This window comes from Myodes glareolus, chromosome 2, assembly GCF_982192425.1.
Source record: "Myodes glareolus chromosome 2, mMyoGla1.1, whole genome shotgun sequence".
NCBI lineage: Eukaryota > Metazoa > Chordata > Mammalia > Rodentia > Cricetidae > Myodes > Myodes glareolus.
Genome location: NC_142027.1, coordinates 79,972,651 through 79,999,481, shown reverse-complemented (window position 1 = coordinate 79,999,481; position 26,831 = coordinate 79,972,651). Strand labels below are relative to the sequence as shown.

The 26,831-nt window shown below is 45.5% G+C and overlaps 2 long non-coding RNA genes across 2 annotated transcripts; one reads left to right on the top strand and one right to left on the bottom strand.

Moving 5' to 3' along the window:
• Window positions 1–14,738: 14,738 nt before the first annotated feature.
• LOC148123015 (uncharacterized) lies at window positions 14,739–18,275 on the bottom strand. Its single transcript, XR_015736780.1, has 2 exons — window positions 17,942–18,275; window positions 14,739–17,007 (listed from the first exon to the last, which is right to left on the bottom strand). It is a non-coding gene; the product is annotated as an uncharacterized LOC148123015 (long non-coding RNA).
• On the top strand, window positions 16,499–19,045 carry LOC148123014 (uncharacterized). The gene is made up of 2 exons (XR_015736778.1): window positions 16,499–16,871; window positions 18,742–19,045. It is a non-coding gene; the product is annotated as an uncharacterized LOC148123014 (long non-coding RNA).
• The last annotated feature ends 7,786 nt before the right edge of the window (window positions 19,046–26,831 follow it).

Genomic DNA, 26,831 nt, shown 5'->3' with positions numbered 1-26,831 from the left:
ATGACCTGTGGGATTAGTAAAATGGCTACTCATACGGCAAAAATAGTAGCAAAAGTTAATCAAGAAGTGGGTGAACTGAGAGCTGATTTTGTTTTGTTTTGATTTGCTTCTGAGACAGGCTTTCTCTGTGTAGCCTTGGTTGTCCTGAAACTCACACTATAGGCTACGCTGGCCTTGAACTCACAGAAATCCATTTGCCTCTGCTTCCTGAGTGCTGGGATTAAAGGCATGCGCCACCACTACCCGGAGAGAACAACAGTTTTAAAAAACAGAGCTACTATAGATATTTTTTGCTCAAGCATAATCTTGGTTGTCAACAGTTTCCTGGCATGCGTTGCTTTAATGTGCCAGGTTTCTATAAAACCGTCCATGCTCAAATTGATGATCTGCATAAAGAGATAAAATCTCTCAAGTGATATTTGAATGATAATCATGGTTAAGATGGTCTTCCTCTTTCCTGGGTCCCCTGCGAGCTATTCCCACAATTCCATCACGCTTGCCTAACCATTCATTCTTGACCTCTATTACAGCCACAACCTTCTCTTTAAAAAACATAAGAGGGGGAGACACAGGAGGTGTGTTTGTGCTCACAGACAAGCACTAGGGGAACATGGAGTGTTGAGTACACAGGGTTGTTCCTTCAAGGGAAGACACACAAGACTTGTTTTCCGCCCAGAAGGCTGGGAGCAGATGTGTTTACTAGTCTGGTGACCTTTGCCCTATGTGGCTAGAGACGGTTCCAGCACCAGATCCTCCCCCCAGACTTTTATCATAAATTTGCTTTCCCAGTCAATCTATAGATTTTTCTCCTTATGGACTTTACAAAGAGTTTTGATGTGGTCACGTCTGATCTGTTCTTGGTTTACTCTGTTCCTCAAGGAGCTTTAGGCATGCTTTGTTGTGCGCGTGGGGCTGAGTCAGCTGTCACCAGAGTAATTCCCATCAAATTGTGCTGTTGTTAAACATGCCTAAAACAAACCACTTGGGGTCAGACAACACTGGTTACTGAGGCAGGCCAAGCTGAATTGCATTCTTACCTTCCGTGGCTTGTTTCTTTGCAGCCTGTTAAGGTTGCAGAGACCCCTGCAAGATCCCCTGGAGGTGTCTGTGGACTCTCTAACAGGCACTGGGAGCTGAACAACTCAGGTCCTCTGGAAAAACAGCAAGTACTCAAATGTTTCTCCCTGTCAGTCAGTCAGTCAGTCTGTCTGTCTGTCTGTCTGTCTATCTATCTGTCTATCTATCTATCTATCATGGCAGAGTCTCATCATATCACCCTAGGCAACCAGGAATTCACTATGCAGACCAGGAACTCAAAGAGATCTGCCTGCCTTTGCCTCTCTAGTACTGAAATTAAAGGCTCGCACCACACTTGACATATTTTTAAAGATTTATTTGTTTTTGATTATGCAAATGCTGTGTATTAGGATATGGAGAAGTGCACATGAGCACTGGTGCTGAGGAGCCCAGAGGTGCTGGACCCTCTGGAGCTGGAGTTGTTGGAGGTTGCATGCCAGCTGAGGTGGGTGCTGGGAATTCATCTTGGGTCCTCTGCCAAAGCAGTAAGTGCTCTTAACTGCGGCTCCACCTCCAACTCTCAAAGTTTTAGTTTGCATTTACCTGACACCCAATGAAGCCGAACACTTTAACAATGTTATTAGCCATTTGTAACGGTTTTTTTTGGGAACTCTGCTTAGTTCCTGTGGAGGTTTGAATGAAAATGGCCCCCATAGGTTTATAGGGAGTGGCATATTAGGAGATTGTTGGAGTAGGTGTGGCCTTGTTGGAGGAACTGTGTCACTTGGGGGTGGGCTTTGAGGCTTCAAGTGCCTCACTGACTCTTCCTACTGCCTGTCATCCAGACATAGAACTCTCAGCTACTTTTCTAGCGCCGTGATTGCCCGTGTGTCCCCGTGCTTCCTACCATGATGACAGTGGACTAAACCTCTGAACTGTAAGCAAGCCCCAATTATTAAATGTTTTCCTTTTAAGAGTTGCCGTGGTCATGGCGTCTCTTCATAGCAATAGAAGCTCTAACTAAGGCATTTCTATAGCTCATTTTTGATTTTTTTTTTAATGTGTGGTTTTGTTTTATTTTCCGTTCCTGGTGTTTAATGGAGGCAGGCAGGAGCAGGTTTATGAGCAGGTAACTCAGGCTTGGGTGACAGCTTTGTCGGAGCTCCTCCTCTGGATGTGAGCAGCTTAGGTGAAGGGCCCGGAACGAGTGTCTGGGATATGGGGCACTGAGGTGCAGAGGCGGGGATTTGGGGGTAGGAGAAGAGCAGCAGGCTGGAGGAGCCTCAGGGTCTCAAACCAGGAGTCCTAGAAATTCGGCATTCTGGGGGCGGCTTCAGTAGGCAACTGACTGCCCAGCCCACACGGAGCAGCTTTCATAGACCAGCCTCGGTTTCCCTGTAGGCGACAGGCCCGCAGCGCCTACTCCAAGGCAGCCATCGGACCTCATTGACTCCCAGCCCACACCGCTGCTCCGACTTCACCTTCTCTAGGTTGGCCCAGGCTGCCCCAGCTCTTTGGCCGGTGGATGCACCAGGAGTCCACGCTCAGGCTAACAGCACACAAAGGACTTAGTGGTGGCGCCACCTTCAGCTACCAGCCTGGCCACAGGACCTGCAAGCGGGACCCCGGGGATGCCAGGACATTGGCACTGTTGAGGACCACCCGAGTTGAAGAGGCGAAGGTGAAGTACATCTGTCAGCCCTGGGAGGGTGAGAGGCAGCTGCTTAGGTGTGGGCGCACGTGGGGCACCAAGTGGTGCAGGTCCTGTGAGCTGCGGTGGGCACAGCAAGGTCGGGAGGGTGACAGGACTGTAGTGGAAGAACTAATGGTCTTCTTTTAATTTTTTATGTTTACTTTAGGCAAGGTTCCCTAGAGGAACAGAACTTGTAGAATACATTTATTACGTATATATGTATGTATAGATATGTACATACCACACACACACACACACACACAAACACGAATGAGATTTATTAGAGTGACTTACAGGCTATGGTCCTGCTAGTCCAACGATGACCATCTACTAACAGGAAGTCCAAGAGCCCCATAGTTGTTTAGTCTGTGACGCTGGAGGTCTCAGTTGGTCTTCAGTAGATACTGGAATCCTGAAGAAGTAGTCTCCAATGCCGGTGAAAGAATGGGCTTGCCAGCGGAGAGTAAGGCAAGCAGGAAAAGAGCAAAAGCTCCCTGCTTCCATGCTCTTTAGATAGCCTGCCACTGAGAGGTGTGGTCCAGATTAAAGGTGGACCTTCCCACCTCAAAAGATCTGAACTAAAAGTGGGTCTTCCTACTTCAAATGATTTAATTAAGAAAAAAATCCCTCACGGGTGTACCCAGCATTTTGGGTTTTAGTGAATTCCAGAAGTAGTCAAGTTGACAACCAAGAATAGCCATTACAAGTCTTTATTCCATGGGTGTGGGGCCTGCCAGCCATGGTAAGTGTGTGGAGGACAGAGGACAGCTCCTGGGGGTGTTCTAAGCTCCCACCAGGCAGGTTCACAGATCTGAACTCTGGGGGTCAGTTGGAAGCAAGTGTCTTTACCTGCCAAGCCCTCTTGACAGCCCAGGACCTAACCATTTTCTCAGTTTCACTGGTATCTATTGGGATTCCTTTCCAACTCTGATTTTAATAATGTGGGTCTTCTCTCTCTCTTGTTAAGTATGGCTCAGGGTTTACTCAGCTTTATCTTTTCAAACCAAATCTTTGTTTCACTATTTTTTGAATTTCTTTTCTTTTTTTTAATTGTTTTTATTTCTTTTCTTTTTAAAACAATCTTATTTCACATATCAACCCAAGTTTCCTCTCCCTCCTGTCCTCCTGCTCCCCCTACCTTCTTCCCATTTTCTTTTTTGAATTTCTGTCTTGATCTTTTTCTTCATTTTCTTTTTTTTTCCTTTCTTTTTCTTTCCTCTACATAACAGACCTAACTGTCCTGAAACTGGATTTGTAGATGAGTCTGTCCTCAAACTCACAGAGATCTAACTGCTCTACCACTGAGCTAATCCCTAACCCTTTGGTTTCTTTTCTCTTTATTTCATTTTATTTATTTATTTTTTTGGTTTTTTTTAAGACTGGGTTTCTCTGTAGCTTGGAAGCCTGTCCTGGAACTAGCTCTTGTAGACCAGACTGGCCTCGAACTCACAGAGATCTGCCTGCCTCTGTCTCCCAAGTGGTGGGATTAAAGGCGTGCGCCACCACCGCCCAGCCTCACTTGATTTTAATACTTTTTCCCCCCATCTTCTGATTTGGTCCCCTACTCCCAGGGCTCTGAGGGGAATCATTACATTATTTATTTGAAATCTCTGAATTTTTGTTTATTTGTTTTTGGTTTTGAGACAGGGTCCCACTATGTAGCCTTGGCTGACCTGGAACTTGTTATATAGACCAAGCTGTTCTCGAACACATGGAGACTGCCTACCTCTGCTTCCTGAGTGCTCGTCTTAAAGACATGAGTCACCATGGTTGGCTTGAAATGTTTCTGGTTTTTAAAAAAGTGTTTACTCTATTTTAAATTCTGAGCATGCGTGTGGGTCAAGGAGGCCAGCAGGGTCAGACACCGGAACTGGAGTTAGAAGCTGTGGACTGCCTAGGCAGCTGTGAGCGCTGGTCACTGAACTTCGGTTCTCCGGAAGAGCAGCAAGTGCTCTTAACCTCTGAGTTCATCTCTCCAGCCAAGATTCTCTCTGGTTTCTAAACGGAGGGAGTGAGAGCTGTGACCTTACCTCTTCGTACAGCTTTTGCTGTACCCTAGAAGGTTTCTTTTTTTATGTGGCTGATCTTTTCTTTTTTTTTTAAATTCAAAATTTTTTTTCCCAAAAATATATTTTGCCTCAAATTATATTCTGATTATGGTTTCCCCTCCCATTTTTTCCCTCCCTCTTCTCCCATCCAGACCCACACCCTTTCTGTCTCTTGTTAGAAAACACACAAGCGCGTAAGGAATAATAATAAAATAAAATACAGTATAGTGAGATAAAGCAAAGCAAAACAGAACAAAACAAAAAACCAGAATAGGACAAAACCAAACAAGAAGAAGAGGTAAAGAAAAAGCACAAAAAAGCCGAGTGGTGGTGTCCTTTTAATCCCAGCACCTAAGAGGCAGAGGAAGGTGAATTCCTGTGATTTCGAGGCTGGCTTGTTCTCCAGAGTGAGTTCCAGAACAGCTAGGGCTGGCTACACAGAGAAACCCTGTCTTGAAAAACAACAAAACAGGGGCTTGAGAGATGGCTCAGTGGTTAAGCTCACTGACTGCTCTTCCAGAGGTCCTGAGTTCAATTCCCAGCACCCTTATGGTGGCTCACAACCATCTATAATGAGATTTGGTGCCCTCTTCTGGCCTGCAGGCAAAACACTGTATATAAAATAAATAGTTAAATCTTTAAAAAAAAAAGAAAAACAACAAAACAAAACAAAAAAACCAAGCAAACAAACAAACAAAAAAAAGAAGAAGAAAAAGAAAGAAAGAAAAAGCATAATATGCGTTTAGATACAGAGACACATCTTTGTACACGGGGATCCTATAAAGACACAAAACTGGAAGCTGTGACATATATGAAAAGGACCTAGAAGATAAAAAACAGCACCACCAAAAACTTAGGTGTACCGTTAGGAGACAAAGAACCTCCGAAGATGCCGTTGAGTTTGATTTGGCATGGGGCCTGCTCTTGAGAGTGGTTTGTTTCCCCGGTGAGACTCTCTTGGAGAAAAATAATATTTCATCTGCAAGTGACTATTAATTAGAGATGGATTCTGGGTTAGGGATGGGGTGTATGTCTATTTCTTCTTTCAGCTCTAGGACCCCGTCTGGTGCAGACCCATGCAGGCTCTGGAGTTCACGTGAGCTCTAGTTCTGCTGTGTCTAGAAGGCCTCATTCCTTGGTGTCCCCCAACCCTTTGGCTCTTACACTCATCCCACCTCCTCTTCATCAGGGTTTCCTGAGTACCGAGGGGAGGGATTTGATGGAGACATACTACTTAGGGCTGAGTGTTTCAAGGTCTCTTACTCTCTGCATGGGTCTCTGCATTTGGTTTTTCCTTAGGTCTCTGATCTATCTAGTCTTAGGTTCCTGGCTGCCCAAGCAGAGTTGCGTATGCGCTCCATCTCATGGAGTGGGCGTTAAGATATTGGTTGGTTACTCCCATATGCTTTCTGCCACTATTGCACCCACGTATCTTGCAGACAGGTCACCATTGTAGCTAGAAGGGTTTGTAGCTGGGCTGGTGTGTGTTTACCTTTCTCCCTTGGTACCGTACAGAGTAACTTTCATAGGAGTGAAGGCTCTAGGTGGGTACCAAGTTGACATCTCTCCATTTTCAATGAATCGTGTAGGTGTTGTCTTCAGCAACAGGGCCGTACTGTCAGTTTGTGGAGAGCCACCAACAGCCTGGGTTGTTTGGGTGTTTTTCATGGGATCCCTTTGGTCATGAACTCAATTAGATGTAACCCATTCCTAGAACCGGATGTTCCGTTTTGTGACAAGAGTGTCCAATTGAGTCCTGTCTCCCCTGTTATTTGGCAATTTCACTTAGATCCCCTTCATATATGTATGTATCTTATGAAGCTTTTACTGTGCTACGTTTCCATCTGCCCCTCAAATGTCCCTTAGTTTTAGCCGTTTCTCCTTCTATCCCCCACTTCCCTCTCTAGTCCCATATTTGATTCTCTTATTCCTGGGCCCCACCCCCTCATCCACCTCATCCACCCATGACTAGCTAATTTATTTCCTCTTCCTAGGAAGATCAATCCCCCAACCCTAGTCCTTTACTCCTTACCTTGCCTCTGTGGTTGTTATATGGATTGTGGCTTGCTTAATAGTTAACATCTACTATAAGCAAATACTTACAGAAGTTATCTCACCCTATTTACCTGCCCATTTCATGATTTCAGGTTGTTTCATGCCTGAATAACATTTCATTGTGTAAAAATATCATATTTTCTCTATCTGTTTATTCATTGATGGACCTCTAGGCTGTTCCCAATATCTGGCTGTTATTAAAAGAGCAACAATGAACATGGTTGATCAAGAGAGTCTGTAGCAGGATGAAGTGTCCTGTGGGTACATGCACAAGAGCGGAATAACTGGGTCTTGAGGAGCCACCACACTGATTTCCACTTTTTGTTTGTATTTTTATACATTTCTTTAAATGGCTTTATTAAGTTCCTCTTTAATGATCTTTAACATATTCTTTAAGGCTATTTTGAAGTCGTTGTCTGTGCTTCAGTTATGTTGAATTCCTCAGGCCTACTGTAGTATAGGGTTGCTGGGGTTTAGTGGAGACACATTGTCCTGGCTGTTATGGGTTGTTCTTGTGCTGACATCTAGGCATCTGGGTTTGGGATGGTTGCAATTCTAGGTGCTGATATCTGGTCTTGTCTTTGTTGGTGCATGTTCTGTTCTTTGGCTTCTGTTACCCTCTCTGGGTTGTAAGAAAGTGTGGTGGTTGTGGGTTGCTTGGAAGGGGATGCTTCTGAGATCCTCTCAGGTGTGGCCACTGGGGGTTCCAGTTAGGTGTGTTTCTTGATATTGGGGGCTGACACTTAGGGATGGATGTCTTGGGAGATTTATTTACAGTGCTGCTCCAAGACTGCCAGTGGAGTTAAAACTCTGTTCAGAGGTGTGTAGTTCACCTTCAGCTGACTGGAACAGATCATGGAGTTTTTGGCAGACCCAGATGAAAATAGAGAGGCACAGGGAGAAATAAGGAGGAACTCGGAAAGATTCACAGGCTTTTTGATCTGAGAGGGTGGTGAGGAGGGTCAGCTGTTTGTTTCTCCATCACTTTGTGGATCAGTCAGGTTTATACCCTAATATCTGACTCCAAAGTTTTATTTATTACTAGAACAATAAAAATAGCTGCTATATCTAGCACCCAACATGGGGCACATAAATCCACAAAGGACCCAAGAAAGTTTAAAAAAATTCTGAATAAGGAGTCAGACAGGGCTTCCAAGCAACCTCGGTCTCTTAAGCGGGCCTTGTGTTTACAGTGTACAGAGGCCTGGTCCATTTAATACAGCTGAGCCCTTGACCAGCCTGCACACTATTGGCATGGGAGACTAGGTAGAAATACCTGCCACGCTTGGATACAGTTGCTTGCCAGAGCTGGGTTGGTCAGGTTGAGGGGAGTGGAGCCAGCCGCCAGTGTCAGGTGCTAAGCAAGCTAAGCCACAGAGGGCCTAGCTGCCGTCTAGAAGTTTAAGCTTTGGCTTATATGGTTAGAGAACAAACACTTCAGGCACTTAGTAAAGCCAGTTCTGGACTGAAAAAACCTCTAAACAGGTGCAGAATGCTTAAAAATGAGCTTAGATGCTAAAGAAGGAAAAGAAAATGGAATTGATATAGTAAATAAGTAGTTTAAAAAAACAAAGTGAAGTCTTTAAAGAAAGATTAAAGTAATATAAAAAATAAGCCACATAAAGGTGGAAAATACACAAGGGGTCTGAATCCTGTTTGTTGCTTTGTTGACTTTGAATTTCTTAAATGTTATTGAGCAAAAATGGCAGCTGCTGAAAGATACGGGACTGTAGAAAACACAACAGAATTAAACCATTCTATATATTTTAAGGATGTCTTAACTTTCGAATGGAAGTCATAAAATATGTTGCATTGGGGGAGAGTTTATGCTTTTGTTTCCACAGGAAACAAAAACTATGGATTCCTTCCAAATTAATAAAGATTAGATTTGACCAGGGAGACCGCCTGAAAATCTTGGCTACATATATGAAGGAAGACCAAGGAAAACTACAATATAAGTGATGTATATGCTGATTCCTCTATGTATGACGGATGCTCTGAGACTGGATGAGACAAGATAAATCTTGTTGACTACAGAGTCCTCATGACTTATTATTACATGCCGTCCTTTCATACGGCATGGAGAGAGGTTTGGTTATGCAGTCCAAACAGACTTATAAAGTTGACAGATGCCTTTTACCTGCTCAAACTAGAACCAAAAAGATCATCTTTAGCTGACTTGTGCACACCACACATTCCATGCTGTGTTAATGTCAATATGTATATGATCTTCAAAAGTTTGTATGTTTTCAGAAGAAAAGGATCAGACACCACTGACAACAAGTATCCCAGGTGATGCAGCCTCACAGAACACTTCTGCTGCAGTTTCCTCAAAATTCGGTATCTAGAATGATTTCAAAGCTGCTGGTTGAGATGGTTCTAGCCACACAGACTTGCCAGTACTTCAGTTAAGACCTGCACTTCCCCATTACACAGACTGGGCAACAAATGATACAGCTAGCTCTCAGGTAGTCCAGCTAGTCCTAAGACTTGATATTCAAATTTTCTCAGGGTCCCCTAAAGATGCTGTCACCACCAGACAACAGGAAGCAGTTTAGAGAACATGATACCCACAGTCACAAAAGGTGAGGTTTTAGGTTCTTTGTTGGGTTATGGATGTTTGTCATTGCTTAGGGGGACTTTTTTTTTTTTTTTAACTTATAAATGCTTAGCCTTAGCTCGGCTTGTTTCTGGTCAGCTTTTCTAACTTAAATTATAGTGTTTCTTTTTCACTACGTTGTTACCTTTCTTTATTCTATATATCTTTCTTTCCTTCTTATTATGCGGCAGTTGTGTAGCCATGTGACTGACTCCTGGTCTCCTCCTCCTCCTCCTCCTCCTCCTCCTCCTCCTCCTCTTCTTCTTCTTCTTCTTCTTCTTCTCCTTTTCTCACTCCTTCTTCCTCTATTGAGCCAAGATTTCTCCTCCTATTTATTCTCTCTGCCTGGAAGTCCCATCTATATCTCTCCCCTGTCTAGTTATTGGTTCAGCTCTTTATCAGACCAATCAGATCTGTTAGGCAGGCAAAGTAACACAAATGTACTGAGGTAAACAAATGCAACTTCAAAGAATGCAACATACCTTTGCATCATTAAACAAATATTACACAGCATAAATGAATGTAACACATCTTAAACTAATATTCCACAACAGTTAGGTATCTTATTCTTTAAGGGAAAAAAAGGGGGATATAGGATAAAAGGGTAGATTGTTGAATCTACTTTTAAGCTAAAAAAGTAATTATTAGTCTTAAATATTTTACATTGGCATGGACTTTTTTTCTATAGATAGGAATTTAAGGTTATTTTATACTGTATGTCAGTTTCTACTCTTGTTTAAAGTAATGTGTCTATGCAGCTCTTTAACAATGTACTATAAATTTCTTTTTCCTTAAAGATTCATTTATTTGTTAATTTTGTTATGTACACAGCATTCTGCCTGGATGTTTGCCTGCAGGCCAGAAGAGGGAGCCAGATCTCACTATGGATGGTTGTGAGCCACCATGTGGTTGTTGGGAATTGAACTCAGGACCTCTGGAAGAGCAGCCTATACTCTTAACCGCTGAGCCACCTCTCCAGCCCCATGAACTGACCTTCTTAATCCCTCCTCACTAGTTTCAGTTTGAAGTCGGTTTTGTCAACTGTTAGAACCGAGACACCTCTTGCTTCCAGGTCCACTCCCCTTTCTTCCTTCCTTCCACCCTGAGGTGTGTCTGTCTTTGGTGGTAAGGTGTGTTTCTTTGAGGTAACAAAGAGATGGTTCTTGCATTTTGAGCCAATAAACTAGCCTGTATCTTTTCATCGGGGGATTGAGGCCATTAATATTTATTCATAATTATTTCTGTCTGTACTGACTCCAGTCATTTTGCTGGTTGTTGGAGGCCATGGGAGTTGCTACCTGCTGTACACTCCCATGACCTCCAACAGTAGATATTTCAGGGTTTGGAATTTTTCCACTTTCTCTCTTACTTAACTATTATTCTCAGATGGTTTATTTTTTTTTTCTATGGCCTTCTGGGTGTTTTCTCTTCAGTCCAGTAGATTTTTTTTTAAAGCATTTTTTTTTCTGTAGAGCTGGCTTGGTGGTCATAGATTTCTCTAGCTTATTTTTAAAGAATAATGCTATTTTTATTTGCAATTTTCATAATAAAGTTTAAAATAAATTTAAAAAGTAATCATAAATAAAATACATCTTAAAATATTTGTTTTATTTATATGAATGGACGCTTTGCCTGTGTATATTGTGTGCACCATATGTATGCTTGGTGCCCTTGGAGGCCAAAGGGGAAGTCAAATCCCTTGAAACCAGAGATGTCCAACTCCTACTGAGCATCCTGAAGCCATCCTCTGGTCTCTACATGCACTTTTAGCTTAATTTCTATTGTGGAAAACTTTTATTTTTCCTTTTATCATGACAGAGAGTTTTTCTGGGTATAGGGTCTAGGTTGGCAGTTGTTACTTTTCAGAACTTAAAATGTGCCATTGCAAACCCTTCTGGTCTCAAAAGTTTCTGTTAGAAAATCTGCTACAATCCTGACGGGTGTATCTTTACATGTGATGTTGTGTCTGCTACAATTCGGACGGGTGTATCTTTATATGTGACATTGTCTCTCTCTCTCTTCTTTCTTTTCAGTGTGCAGATGCTGGAACTTGACCTCAGGCCATTAGGCTTGGCAGGAAGTGCCTTTACCTGCTGAGCCACCTCACTGGCTCCTCCCTTGTTGCTTTCGTTATGCTTCCTTTGCTATGCCTATGCAGTGTTTTAACTATGATGAAGGAATGTCTTGGTTATTGCTGTGATGAAGCACCATGGCCAAAGCAGCTTGGGGACAGTCGGGCAGTGCTGCTACATGCCTTTAATTCTAGCACTCAGGAGGTGGAGACAGATAGATCTCTGAGTTTGAGGCCAGCCTGGTCTACAGAGCAAGTTCAATGACAACCAGGCTTGCTACATAGAGAAACCCTGTCTTGAAACAATAAAAGAGACAGAGAGAGAGAGAGAGAGAGAGAGAGAGAGAGAGAGAGAGAGAGAGAGAGAGAGAGAAATTTGGGGAGGAAAGGGTTTATTTGACTTACACTTTCACATCATGGTTCATCATCAAAGGAAGTCAGGACAGGGTAGGAACCTGGAGGCAGGAGCTGATGCAGAAGCCATGGAGGAGTGCTACTTATTGGCTTGCTCCTCATGGCTTGCTCAGTCGGCTTTCTTTCTTTTTTTTGTTTTTGTTTTTCAAGACAGAGTTTCTCTGTAGCTTTGGAGCCTGTCCTGGAGCTAGCTCTTGTAGACCAGGCTGGCCTCGAACTCACAGAGATCCGTCTGCCTCTACCTCTGCCTCCCGAGTGCTGGAATTAAAGGTGTGCGCTGCCACCACCATCCAGCTCAGCCTGCTTTCTTATAGAACCAGGACCACCAGCCCAGGGATGGCACCACCCACAATGGGCTGGGCCTTCCCCCATCAATCACTGAATAGGAAAGTACCCTGCAGGCTTGCCTAAAATCTGATTTCATGCAAGAATTTCCTTCCTTCCTTCCTTCCTTCCTTCCTTCCTTCCTTCCTTCCTTCCTTCCTTCCTTCCTTCCTTCCTTTCTTCTTCCTTCCTTCCTTCCTTCTTTCCTTCCTTTTTTTTTTCCTGAGACAGGGTCTCACTATGTAGCTCTGCATTTTCTTAATGGAGGTTTCCTTCTCTCAGATGACTAGCTTGGGTCAAGCTGGCACAAAGCTATTCAGCACAAGGAGGTTCTCTTCTTGTCTGTCTGTTTGGTCCTAAATGCCTCTGGCATCTTGGCTGGCATCTCTTTTCCTAACTCTGGAAACCTGTCTGCCATGATTGTTTTTAGAATTTTTTTTTTATACCTTTAGAACAAGATTCTTCTCCTTCTATGCCTATAGCTTGCAGATGGTCTTTTCAGAATGTTGCGGTTCCCTGTTAATATTCCATCTCTGTCCTTGCTTGACTGTTCCATTTCCTTTACCTTGTCTCCAAGCTCAGATGTTCTCTCCTCTCCTGGATCCTTCTGTTGCGGGACTTGCCACAGAGTTTTTGCTTAATTTATTTATACTTTCATTCCCAGTATTCTTTCAGACACCTTTTTTCATTATTTTTACCTCTTTCTTAGATTCCTAGTTCATGTCTTGCAGCACCCTCCTTGTTCCATGCAGCTGTCTGCGTTCTCATTTGTTGCAGGACCTTCCTGCAGTCAGCACCCGGACACTAGGAAGGCCCTCGAGGCCGGGCCCAGTTTGTATTCTCTTTCTGTGCTCTGAAACCACAAAGAGGGGTGAGCAAGCAAGCAAGCTTTTGCAGAGGCCTACGTGGCAGTCATTAGGCTGTTAAGGGGAGCAGCCCATTGTTTCCGTTGTTCCTCCAGGTCACTCTGTCCTAGGTAGCAAGTGAAGTCATCCTTGGCAAATAGGCAGTGCAAGCAGTGCCTTAGATAAACCACTAAATAAATCAATATCTAATAATCGGTCTTTTCTACCTTATTCTATTTTATTTCCTCCTCCTCACCTTCGTAATGCCTTACGAATTTCTCTTGAAGCAGCACTCCAGGCGTCTGATCTGCACTGTACTCACTCCAGGGGCTTCTGCTTGTGCCTCTGGCCTTAATCCATTTAAATAACTTTGGCAATTTTCTCATATTTCTAACTGACTAGCGTAAGAATAGCATTTCTCTCGTGTATATATCTCCCCTTTCAGCGATAACCAAGACTAAATCCCTAGGATTTTGGAAGATCATTGTTGTCAATGAATCCGTTTCATTCTGCCGTGTGACTGCTTTCCGGAACAATAGCTCAGTCTTTCTTGTTCGGAATAGAGATCTGGCTATGTTGAACTTGCTGGGCTCCTATTGTAGTGGCACCAGCAGTCATGGACGCTGTCAGGGCCGTTCAGAGCAGGACTACTAAAAGTATGGGAGGTTTTTAAAAAAATATTATTTCTTGAATCTAAGGGACATAAATATGGCTGCATCTTGATTCCTGGGAGTACACCTAAATTGGAAGCCAAGAATACCAGTCCACAACTGTCTCCTGGGGAGCAAGTGTGGGTGCCCTGGTGCAGGTGACCTGGGGAGCAGGTGTGGGTGCCCTGGTGCAGGTTTCCTGGGGAGCAGGTGTGGGTGCCCTGGTGCAGGTTTCCTGGGGAGCAGGTGTGGGTGCCCTGGTACAGGTGACCTGGGGAGCAGGTGTGGGTGCCCTGGTGCAGGTGACCTGGGGAGCAGGTGTGGGTATCCTGGTGCAGGTGACCTGGGGAGCAGGTGTGGGTACCCTGGTGCAGGTGACCTGGGGAGCAGGTGTGGGTGCCCTGGTGCAGGTGACCTGGGGAGCAGGTGTGGGTGCCCTGGTGCAGGTGAAGTGTGTATCATTAGGAGATACTGTTCTTTTAACAGTAACTGTCCTTCCTTCCTTCCTTCCTTCCTTCCTTCCTTCCTTCCTTCCTTCCTTCCTTCCTTCCTTCCTTCTCTTCCTTCTCTTCCTCTCTCTCTCTCCCTCTCTCCCTCCCTCCCTCCCTCCCTCCCTCCCTCCCTCCCTCCCTCCCTCCCTCTCTCTCTCTCTCTCTCTCCAGTAACTGTTCTTACTCTGGTATAACCCTTTTAATTTTTTACACACTGGACTTTTCCTGTGACCTGATCAGGTGGCCTAGTTAAACATCTCCTTTTCTGTTAGTGGGGCTTTGGTTAGTGGTTCCCACTCCAATGTAAGTAACCTGACCTGCTTGTAAGCTTACCCAGCAGTTCTGACCTAGGTCAAAAAGCTCCATGCTGCCATTTATTGTGAGACCTTAAATGTGAGACAAAGGCATTGTGAGACATGGCTTTCTCTGACGAAGGGCTTTTTATGGTTGGTTCCCATATTAGTTATTCCTGGTTCCCCTTATCTTAGTTAGGGTTACTATTGTTGTAATGAAACACCATGACCCAAAAAATGTGGGAAGGAAAGGGTTTATTTTGGCTTACACTTTCACATTGTAGTCATAGAAGGAAGTCAAGACAGGAACTCAATCAGGGCAGGGACCTGGAGGCCGGAGCTGATGCAGAGGTCATGGAGGGGTGCTGCTTACTGACTTGCTCAGCCTCTTTCCTTCCTTCCTTCCTTCCTTCCTTCCTTCCTTCCTTCCTTCCTTCCTTCCTTCCTTCCTTCCTTCCTTCTTCCCTCTCTCTGTCTCTCCCTCCTTCCCTCCCTTCCTTCCTTGTTTTTGTTTTTTGAGACAGGGTTTCTCTGTGTAACTTTTGGTTGTCCTGGAACTCACTTTGTAGATCCATCTGCCTCTGCCTCCTGAGTGCTGAAATTAAAGGTGTGTGCCTCCATCACCCTGCATGCTTTCTTATAAAACTCGGGACCACCAGACCAAAGATGGCCTCACCCACAACAGGCTAGGTTCTCCCCCATCAATCACTAATTAAGAGTATATCTTACAGGCTTGCCTACAGACTGATCTTGTGAGGGCATTTTCTTAATTGAGGTTCCTTCCCCTCAGATGACTTTAACTTGTGTTAGGTGGACATAAAACTATCTGGGTATAAAACACCCCTCAAAGGCCCATATGGCCTATATGTCCTTCCATGGGAACCTCCCTTCTGATCTCCTTTCGAGGCAAAGCTCATGCGTGACCAGTATTTAAGACAAGACTAATAGGTCCCCCCACAGTCCATAATCATGCTTCTGTCTTCTGGTCACTCATCCACAGGCTGTCACTAGCTGGGGCCATCTCTGAAACATATCACAGTCTGCTCTTCTGATATGAGCAGCTCCCTCACAGCTGACGGTCTGAGGGATGATCCATGGCTGGCCTATTTCTCAGGCGAAGCGCCACCTAGAAGAAAAAAGGCAGCAACCCTCTGGGAACACCTGGTTATACTGATGGGTGGCCAGGAATTAGAGTTGCCCTTGAACAAGACTGCTCTCCAGACTAATTGAAGTGACAGGGTGGGAGAGGCAGAATGGGGATTGCATAGATACAGGCGTGTCCTCGGGATCAGGAAGAACATCAGGAAGCCAAGCAGGGGCTGGGCTGTGTCTCCACTCCAAGCTAGTTTTGAGCTGGTCAATTCTAGGGGCGGCTCTGGGTCGGCTCTCACAGTTCAGTCCTGGCTTGGGTCTATATCTCCCTTGGTGTGGGTGTGACTGCAACTTCCAGGTCTGAGGGGTGGAAAATTTTTGTGAGGTGTTAGCTAAATCTTCCAGGAGCCCGTAGAGGTGGGTGTGTTCACTTTCTCAGAGGTCCTTTGAGTCCTTTGGGAGCATTGGAGGCAGGCGACTAAGCAAGATCTCAAAAGGAAAGTAACCACATTTACAGCATGGGCAATGTACTCTATACAGTACACATGGTCGGATTTCGGGCCAAGGGAGGTCTATTTCTTGACAATGTTTGGCCAGTGTCATTTTAAAAGTCCTGTCCATTCTCTGAACTTGAAGTGAAGATTGAAGGTAGGACCACGTGCACAGTTTCAAGTCAGTTCTCTGTGCAAGTAGGAGCTTCAGTCTAGCCCGAGAAACTGCACATCATATCCAGGAAGTACAGGAGCCCTCCGTTGGGTTGAATGCTGATAAAGTCCACTTCTAGACGTTTAAATGGTAGGCCCCTGTTTTTGTCAGCGTGGGGGATTGCGTTCCTGCTTGAGATTGTTCCAAGCACACTGCAGACAGGCCTTGCTAGCTTGTTGGGTCGCTGTTGGCAACCTCGGGAACACCAAATATCTTTGCATTTTTTTTTTTTTTTTACCCCCGAGTTGGGTAACTTCATGAGCTTGCAGGACTAGACTGTGTCTCAGGAATTATAATTTCCCTATAGTCATCAGTCTTCCTGATTTTTAGCAGCCCCTTCATCGGTTATTAAAACGTACTTCCTGGGGGGTAATGGGAGGGAACTGCTGGGCTCTGTCTTCACCAAGAGCAGCTTGTTTGGTTGCCTGGTCTGCCAGCTGGTTTCCCCAACTCAGGCATCCTTGACATTTTGAGAGAGCCTGGCAGTGCCTCACTGCCACAGCGGGAGCGAGCCCAGACAGCTTCTGGGAGCTGGAGGAACTGGTCTCTGTTTTTAACTGTTGTACTCCCTGTGGTAAGTGATTCCTTTTCTCCATATATTTTACCTTGAGTCTCTAGATGTAAGGGGTTATTGCCCCACTGTAGAGTTCGGCTCCCATTGGACAAGTTTCCATATTTGAAGTGGGGAGCAGCTCATCCGGTATGTCAAGCTGTGAGGAGAAAAAAAATATCTCTTTAATGATTTCTCTGCAGCCATGGAGGGCATCTCGTTCCTCCTCAGGCAATTATTGTCCAGATAACATAGCTGTCATCTTTTTGGATGAGGGGAAGGCCTGTCATTTTCTTAAGTGGGCACATTGCAACAGACCTATCCCTGAAATGCGGCCATCTGGAGCCAGGCAGAGCTGTCTAGCTGGCGGAGGTTGGTGAGCCTTGCATCAGGCAGATGTCTTGGAGGGATAGGACAGGCGGTCTTGAGACTGCCTGGTGCTGGCAGTGGAGCCAGCAGGAGTCAGCATCACCAGCAAATATCAACCTCAGGGGATACTAATGAGGCTATTTTCCTCCGTGTCTTCAGACTTAATAGTTTTTTCAGGACTGTGGGGGTCTCACATTGGGTCAGTGCAGACCCCATTATGAGAGGAGTTCCCTAACCAAGAGCTGGGAGAGCTTATACGTGCCCAGCCCTCTGTGGTACATAGGGTGGGTGGAGAAGACCAGCTTAGCCCTCAAGCAGGTGCCTACCTGGCTGGCCGCCTTGCAGCAACTTAAGAGGTCTTACCTTAGGACCACACATGCATCACCTTGCTCGGTCACCTCCTATTACAGGAGGTGAGTGTCTACTCAGGTGAAATGACCTCACTGGAACCACAGGTTGGTGCCCAGTCAGATCCCAAATCCCACAGAGACACGGGGCCATTACAAGCATTCACATACACATTTACCATCCATGCAGAGTTTATAAGTTCTCATATTATATTTCTAGTCTGCCTATTTTTCCGGGTACCAATGCCAACCAGTGCCTTGATATCCCTTTAGAGACTTGTGCCACTTTGCTGTCCCACTGAAGCTTTGGAGACAATCTCCTGCAGGGTGATAGAGACCACACATATTCTTGCAGCTTCTCTCCCTAGGGGACCTTACCTGGCCCGGATATCCAGCCTAGTTTCATTTACTTCCACTCAGAGACTCTGGTCCTGGGTCCCACAGTCCCCTTGGCCCCTGGAAGAGGATCTGGGAACCCCACTGGGGCATATGCTTCCCAGTTCCAGAGGTCTTCAGTGGGCAGCGAGGACCCTGAGCGGCAACCTCTCTGGACCAACTGGGATCTTAGTGAAGGTGATCGAACTGAGACCTTCAGAAATGTTGGGGGAATCTTTCTGGAATAAACACTGGCACCAGTGACCTGGAGGAGAGGAGACAGGGACAGAGGCTAGGGCAGCTCCTGAAAGGCTTCTATGGCAGGTCCAGTTTGTACTTTCATTTTATGCTGTAAAACCAGAGGTGGGGTGGGCGAGCAAGTGAGATTTTACAGAAGCCTTCACGCTAGTCTGCAGGTTGCCCAGGGCAACAACCCATTGTTGCAGCTACTTCTCCAGGTCATTCTGCTCCGTGACAGGTGAAGTCAGGCTTGGCAAGCAGGGAGTGCACGCTGTGCTTTCAGTGAATTATTACACAAGTCAGTAGCTAAGAGTTGCTCTTTTCTACCGTGTTCTATTTTACATTTGGGAGTTTATTTTTTTCTTTCGTTTCTTTGAACATACTTTTCAGTTTTTTGAGTTCCATGTATGGGATTTTTATCTAATTTATTCTCACTGGATGACATTACTGTAGGGTTAGTAATTTTTGGAGGAGTGATGTTGCCTTGATTTTTTTTTATGCTTCTTTGTTATCTTGTTACTTGCACTTTTTTAATTTTAAAAATTGCTATTATCTTATTCTAGGTATGCAGGTGCTTTGCCTGCATGTATGTCTTTGCACTGTGTGTGCCTGATGCCTGAGGAGGCTAGAAGAAGGCATCAGATTTCCTGGAGCTGGAGTTACAGATGTTTGTGAGCTCCATGTGGATGCTGGGAATGAAACTCAAGACCTCTGGAAGAGCATCCAGTGCACTTAACCACTGAGTCATCTCTCCAGTCTTGGAAGCTTGACACTTTAGCAGCTATATTCCTTCAGTCAACTATTTGCAGTACTGGGCCTTTAACAGGGTAGAATGTGTAATTCATAAAATAATTTCCCAGTCAGAGAGCTCAAGGAGTCTGGTGTGGACTTTGTATTATTCTCAGGATAGAATAATAAATGCAAGAACAGCCGCGGCTGTTGGGTATTCCCAGTATGCAAATATGGACTCGCCAACCAACCACCCCGGCCCCAGTGTCAGTAACCAAGGATGCATGGAGCATGCACGGATTGTAGTTGCTAAGACCAGGGGTCAGGGAAGCAGGTTGCATGAGAATAGGGATCGATACAGACTGACTTTTTGTTGTGGTGCTGGTGACAGGGTCTCACTGTGTAGCTCTGGCTGAACCAGAGCTCACTGTGCAGACCAGGCTGGCCTTGAACTCATAGAGACCCATTTTATTATACCTCTGGAATGCTGTGGTTAAAGGCAGTTGTCACTACTCCCAGCTTAGATTGGCTTTGAAAAAAACAAAACAAATGAGTTGGGTAAAGTTCCTGGGAGGGAGAAGTTGGGAAACTGTCAGGGTTCACAGATTTTAGAGACTGTTAAAGCTGTGGAAGGTTATAACTAAGAGGTAAAAAGAGAAGGAGATAAGGATGAGAGAAAGAAGGAGAGATGCAAGGATGAGAGGGGATGTCCACACCTGGCACGGTGGTGTAAGCCTTTTCCCCAGCACCCAGAAGACAGAGACAGGTGGATCGCTGGGTTTGAGGCCAGCGCCAGCTTGGTCTACATAGTGAGGTCCAGGACAGCCAAGGCGACACAGAGAAACCCTGTCTCAGTATCCCTCCCAAGCCCCACCCCTCAGAAAAAAAAAGAAAAAGAAGAAGAAGAAGAAAAAAGGGAAGCCCATGAGATGCTGGTGAAAGGCTGGGCAAAGAATGCCTTGCTTAGACTGAGTGGAGAAACATACACATTGATCCAGAACTCTCAATGAGCAACATAAAGACAAAATCAAAACCATCATGAGAGTCATGGGCCAGAATGGTCGCTAAACCACAGAAAGCAAGAAACAGAATGCTTATGGAGTGAATTGCCGATACTACACTGAGCTGAAAAGTGGCGCTCTCAGATTCCCTGGGGCTCCAAAGGGCTCCCCAAGGTGCTGGGTGCGGGGTGGGGGTGAGTGAGAGCCTTTGTTCTTCAAAGTCTCAGGTTCTTGTGGTTCCGGCCTGTCAGGGAGTAGAGGTGGTGGGTCCTTTCCGGGTAGTTCCCTTGGACCCCTGCACCCTACGGTGGCCTTTCCTTGGGCTGCAGGTCAGGGCAGCCTCTCCTGAAGTTTCTGCTGCTCTTTCCTGGGCAGTGCCAGTATCAACCATAAAGCCGAGATTTATGTACTTATTGGTTTTTTTGAGACAGGATCTAACTGTGTAGCCCTGGCTATCCTGGAAGTCACTATGTAGACCAGGTTGACCTTAAACTCAGGAATTCACCTGTCTCTGCCTTCTAAGTTCTAGGATTAAGGGTAAGTGCCATCACACCTGGCTAAGATTTAATTCTTTATGCGACAATAAACATCTTGTTGATATACAATTTTGACTTCATTTATAATAAGATATAAACATTTATGTATATCAAAGAACTGTTTTTAAAACAAATGTCTTCATGATTTATTAGCAGGGAAATGTTGGATTTGCACATCGTCGTATCTACACCTGTATTTGGTGATTTTGTGTGTCGACTTGACACAAGCTGGAGTCATCAGAGCGAGGAACCTCAGCTGAGGAAATCCCTCCATGAGGTCCAGCTGTAAGGCATTTTCTCATTTGGTGATCAAGGCGGGAAGGGTCTGTCCGTGGAGGGTGGTGCCATCCCTGGGCTGGTGGCCATGGGTTCTATAAGAAGATTGGCTGAGCAACCCATGGGAAGCAAGCCAATAAGCAAGCAATTCCCCTCTGTGGCCTCTGCATCAGCTCCTGCCTCCAGGATCGGCCCAGTTGGAGTTCCTGTCCTGGCTTCTTTACGTGCTAAACAACAACGCTGGAGTGTAAGCCCAATAAACCCTCTCCTCCCCAACTTGCTTCCTGTTCATGGTGTTTCATCACAGCTGTAGACACCGTGACGAAGACAACACCTATACACCCAGGGTTGTGCAAAGATTTCCTTGGCAGAAAGTGCCGCTGTCCAAGAACAGCTCAAGTTTGGCATCTACAAAACACTCCCATATTAGAACCAATTCCCTGGGATCCCTCTCACCCAGAGGTTTTCTTTGCTTTTTATTTTATGTGTTTGAGTGTTTGACCCCATGAATATATGCACACCATGTGTGTGCTTGATAACCATGGACTCCAAAAGAGGACATCAGGCTCCCCAGAACTGGAGTTAGACCCTCGAGAGTTGCCATGTGGGTGCTGAGAACTGAACCTGGCCTTGGCAAGAGCAGCAGATGCTCTTGACTGCCTGACTCTCCAGCTCCTCGCCCAGCATCTTAAACAGTTTCACTAGGGATTCTGATGCAGTTGATGAAGATGGCAGTAGCAAGGGTGCAGGCAGGGGAGGTGCTGGGTCTCAGAGCAGTGTTCTCTCCCCGAGCAGCTCTCCAGGGACAGAGGAAGTGGCCTTGGTATCCTTTCCTTGAGCGCCATGGTTGCAGCTGGGTTTGGTGGTTCATGCCAGGAGAATGGCTAAGAGCTTTAGTTCAAGTCTAGAATGGACTACATTTCGAGAACACCTTTAAAAACAAAAGCTGGGAGCATGGTCATGACCTTGATCTGTTGCCTGTGCTCCAAGAATCTACACCGAAGACTCCTGGCTTGATGGGGTTTGGCTAATGTTTCTCATTTGTTCCTTCAGTGTGCCCAATTATTGCCTACGATTTCATGCATGTAAGGCAAACACCCTACCAAGTGAGCAACATTCTTAGCCTGAAATCACCTAAATTCCTTAAAAAAGTCATTTGTGTGTGCATGCATGCGTGTGTGTGTGTGTGTGTGTGTGAGAGAGAGAGAGAAGTATAAGTACATGAATGTAGAGACCAGAAGAGGTGTCAGATCCCATGGAGCTGGAATTACAGGCATTTGTGAGCCATCCAACATAGGTACGGGGATCCGAACTTGGGTCCTCATGGTTGAGCAGAGCTGAGAATAGTGGAGCTCAGTTCATGAAGTAGAATGTGTCTGGAGCACTAATCGTCAGCAGTGGGGGCGGTGACCCAGAGGGCATTCCAGACGTTCTAAGAAACCAGAGTGCCTCTTGCCCTAAGCTTTGATTAGGAATTACAGCATGCGAAGATACTATACAATCATTAAACTGGGCTTACAAGTAATAGAAGGTTCTAATTAATGTATCACCAGGGAGAACAAAGACGAGGAAGTGTGGGTAGGAAAATATATGGGAACATAACACGCCTTTCCATCTGATAAACAGCACCCTCAGCTTCTGTGCTGGAGAACCTACCGTACAGTCTGTTTCCTTCTGTCCTCAGTGTGCCAAGGGTCAGGCTGCTCTCAGATGCAGACCGCTTTTCTCAGACAAGGCTGTTGGCAATATCTCCCGCTCCCTGTTTCTCATCAAGGTTAACGTGACTGATTTAACATAATATCGAGAGACATTAAATTGACGTTTCGGATGCTATGATCTTTGCAGGTCTTGGGCCTGTTAACCTAGCTAACCTAGAGATGCTTTTAGGTGCTAAATTTTGCTGAGAATCTTTGGTCCAGTATAGATTTATGCTTCAGTAGAGTTATTTGAAATTCTTGTACAAAAGAAGTTGCTCCCCCCTCCTGGTACAAAGCCGCGCCTGTTGTAGCAACAGTGGTAGCTGAAACCACAGTTGCAACAAATGACCACCATTGAGACTTTGGCGAGTCTTGCTGTTTCATGCATAGAGGCTATAGTTGGAGTCACTCTCTAGGGCTCTGTAAGAAAGACTGGACCCTGGGCAGTACTGGTCTTTTAAGAATCATAGACTTGGCGTCCTTTCCCTAAGGAGTACGGTAAATACATTGTTGCAAATAATGGTCAAGACAGGTAACACAGTATAAATATTCAGACTCATGATACATGCTGGTACACGAACTTGCTTATTTGGCATTGTGTTTAAATGGGCAGTATTTTGAGTTGCATTCCAGTGATAATCTTCCTTCTACACCATTGCAGGCCCACCTCCAATTTGCAGAGATGGTACTGCAAAGGCCCAAGTGCTAGCATAAGAGTCTGGGAGGGTGATAACCCACCAAGAGCCCACTTCATAGTGTTACTGGAACAAATCACCATGTAATCAGAGTGATTAAATTGTATTTTATTGAATCCCCATTCCAAACCCCATCTTATCCATTCACCAATTTATTTTGTGGTCCCTAATCTACCAGTTCTCTTTCAGCTGTATATATATTTTGTTTTTTTTTGAGACAAGATTTCTCTGTGTAACAGCCCTGACCGTTTTATAGATCAGAATGTCCTCAAATTCACAGAGATCTTCCTGTCTCTGCCTCCTGAGTGCTGGGATTAAAGACATGCACCACCACTGCTTGGTCTGTGGTTGGACTTTCTTGTCAGACTTTCTTTGGACCACCAGCTCCCAAATAATGACTCAGAGACTTATTATTATGAAAGGTTGCCCTTGACTTGTTCCCAACTAGCTCTTATAACTTAACCTGTTTCTATTAGTCCGTGTTCTGCCCTGTGGTTCTTTACATCTCCTCCATTCTGTACATCTGACTCCCTCCGTGTCTCACTGGTGTCTCCTGTATGCCTAGATTCTAACCCTGAGTTCCCCTCTCTCCCTGGAAGTCCTGCCTCTTCTCCCCCTGCTTAGCTACTGGCCATTCAGTTCTTTGCTAAACTAATCAGAATAAAACAGCAACACACTTTCACATAGGGTGATCAAATATCCAGCAACAATGGAGACCACCACAAATAAATGTTTGTAGGGGAAGGGGGCCGGCTCAGCTCTCTTAACTCCTGTCCATCGTCAAGCATCTTTTGCACTCGACTCCAGGCCAGGGCCACAGACCTGAGCTGAAGGCATGCATGGCCTATGCTTTACTGCACCAGAGCTGACATTTTTTCCTTTCCTGGAATCAAAACACGGTTATTCTCATGAATAGAAGAGGCAAAGTCAGTAAGAGTTGTAAGAACCGCAAATGATTCAGTTTGATGCCCGGAGTAATTAGTTTGATGTTGTTAATGTCTGTCTTGGGACCAATAAGCCGCTTTACCTAGGGGGACCATCAGTAAAAAGTTTGAGGGCATCAAGCAGAGGGTAAGATGACACAGTGGTAGGAAGAGCAAAAGAGGTGCATTATGGGAACTGTAGAACCTTATCACTGGGGTAATATGAGGCCTTCTGTTTGCTATTGGAGGCCAAAAGTATATAAAGAAGTAACGTGGGCAGCTTCACAAGGACAATAAAACTTGGCATCCTCCTAATTACTGAGCTGATTACTTATGGGCTAACTGACCTTTGGAGCTGAGACGGCAAATGCATCCTTCTGTGTTTGCCAAGGACGGGAATAAACTGAGCCAGAGTGACTGTGGGAAGTAAAGCTATATCTAAAACAAATGAAGAAGAAGGCAGGCTGCAGTCAGCTTCTATGATTGAGATGTTGCTGCTCTGTTCAGATTTGAGGTTTTGTGGGCCTCCTTTTGGGAGCACGGGCGCGTCACCTTCGAGGATGCTGTGGACATGCGGAACAACGGTCTAATCCAATTAACATTGCCTAATAGTTTTTGAAAGTCATTAAGTGTCTGAAGGGAGCGCTCCTGTAATAGTCCCTTTTGGAAATGGATAGTATGAGAATCAACAATAAAGTCTAAAAACCAAAAGGATCGAGATTGTTGAATTTTTTTTTTGAGAGTTTTTAAGACAACTAAGTCAAGGACACCAATAGCAGATTTAAACCTTTTTTTTTTTTTTTAAGTAGCGATTTTTGCCTTGTAGGTGAAAAGTATGTCGTCTGTATTATGAATAGCACAAAACTGGGTAATTTTGCTGCGTAGGAGTGAACACACCGGCAGCAAACTGCTGGCACACGGGACTGTGCGCGACACCCTGCGGGAGGAAATCCCAGTGGTAAAGCTGGGTAGGTTCCTTATGGTGAAGGATGGAAACTAAAAAGCAAACTTTGGTTTTATCCTGCTAGGTTTAAGGAATAGCAAAAGCAAAAAACAAATCAAGCCAAACCAGACCATCTTTAAACCTCTGGCAATAAGAGTGTGATCTGTGGGAACGGCAGGGAGTGAGGCAAAGGCCCCATGGGAGGCCCCACTTTATTCCCAGCGAGTAAGCTTGCAGCCGGTGCCATCTCCCTGGTTTCGCGTGGTGTGGTGATCACAGGCGCGTTGTAAGGACTGCTGGAGGACTCTGTACTCAGCTTCTGGTTGAGGTCCTAGCAACCTGACTCGTTCTAGTTTTCACCATGTGCTCTGAGCCACTGCGCCAATCTCTTTAGTCTCCAGAAATCACCTAAAAACCTTTTAAAAAAATTAGTTACCTGTTGTTTTTTTTTTTTTTGTTTCAAGATGGTGTCTCACTATTGCTGTCTTTGATCTGTAGACCAGGCTGGCCGTGAGCTCACAGAGATCTGTCTGCCTCTGCTTTCTGAGTGCCAGGAGTACAGGTGTGCACCGGCCATGCCTGGCCACCTAAAATCTGAAGGCTCAGAAGTAACAGCTGCTAAAGTCTTGGTGTAACTATCTAGATTTTCCATATTTGAGGTTGCCATTTCTTCTTTTTCTTCTCCTCTTCCTTCTCCTTCTTCTTGTCAGAAATAATGCATCATTCTCAGTAAGATTAGCCTTAAAGGAAAACAAACTTGGAGGGTTGAAGGGATTTCCTGGACATTAGAGACCTCCAGCTTCTGAGGCTGAGTCTTGGAGCGGGAATTGGGGCCACGGCGTATTGTCGGTACCCTGAACAAGACCGAGACAGAGGTTTCCTGGGGATTGCCCATAATGCTTTCAAGTCCCATGCACTTCTGGCCTAGGACTCTGTCAAAAGTCCATGTGGTACCCAGGGTGCTAGTTTCAGAACCTCTGTCCCCACACAACAGATGCACTCAGACTGGGCGGGGGCATATTCCTATTCCTCTGCATGCTCGGGGCTGCCTGGGAACATCCTACTGCTGTACAGAGGTGTCCTTGGACTCGAAGGGAGCTAATTTCCCTGGGGTTATGTTAGCATGCCCAAGAATAAATCTGGACCCCCGCAGGGTCTCTGTAAGTGTTATAGCTCTGAGGGGAAAGGTGTCCTGGCATTCAGGAGGCAAGGAATCCCACAAAGTCACACTGTGCAACAAACTTCACACAAGATTTATTGGGAAAAACCAAGAGGGTGGCTGCCTCTGCTTGGGCAAGAAGCAGCAGAGAACTGAGCCGGAGGCAGGCTTTATATAGGGCTTCTTGGTGGGGTGGGTCAGAGCTTTCCAGGGTAGCCTGGGATTGGTGGGATTCTGTGGCCTGATGCTGAGGCAAATTCAGGGATTGGTGGAATTCTGTGTCTGATCTTGGACTTTTATTCTGTAGGGTAGAACTTGGCTGCTTGCTGCTGAAGGGGCTAGGGCAGGGCCAGGCCACTCCACAGGACTCGGGAGGCTAACTCCTGCTGTCAGAGCAATCTTGGGGTGATGCCTGGCCACTCACACCATGAGGGGCTTACAGTGTCACTATGCACCCCTTGTTGTTCTGGAACTGACCGTGCAGACCAGTCTGGCCTTAAACTTGTATTGATCCTTCTGTTTCTGATTTATAGGAGCTGGGATTGTAGGTCTGCATCACCACATTCAGCTCTGGACCCTGGTTTGTGTGTGTGTGTGTGTGTGTGTGTGTGTACACATCTGTGTGCAGGTGCAAGGGCTTGTGTGTGTGTACACACGTGCGTGTGCTTATGTGTGTGTATACGCATGTGTGCAG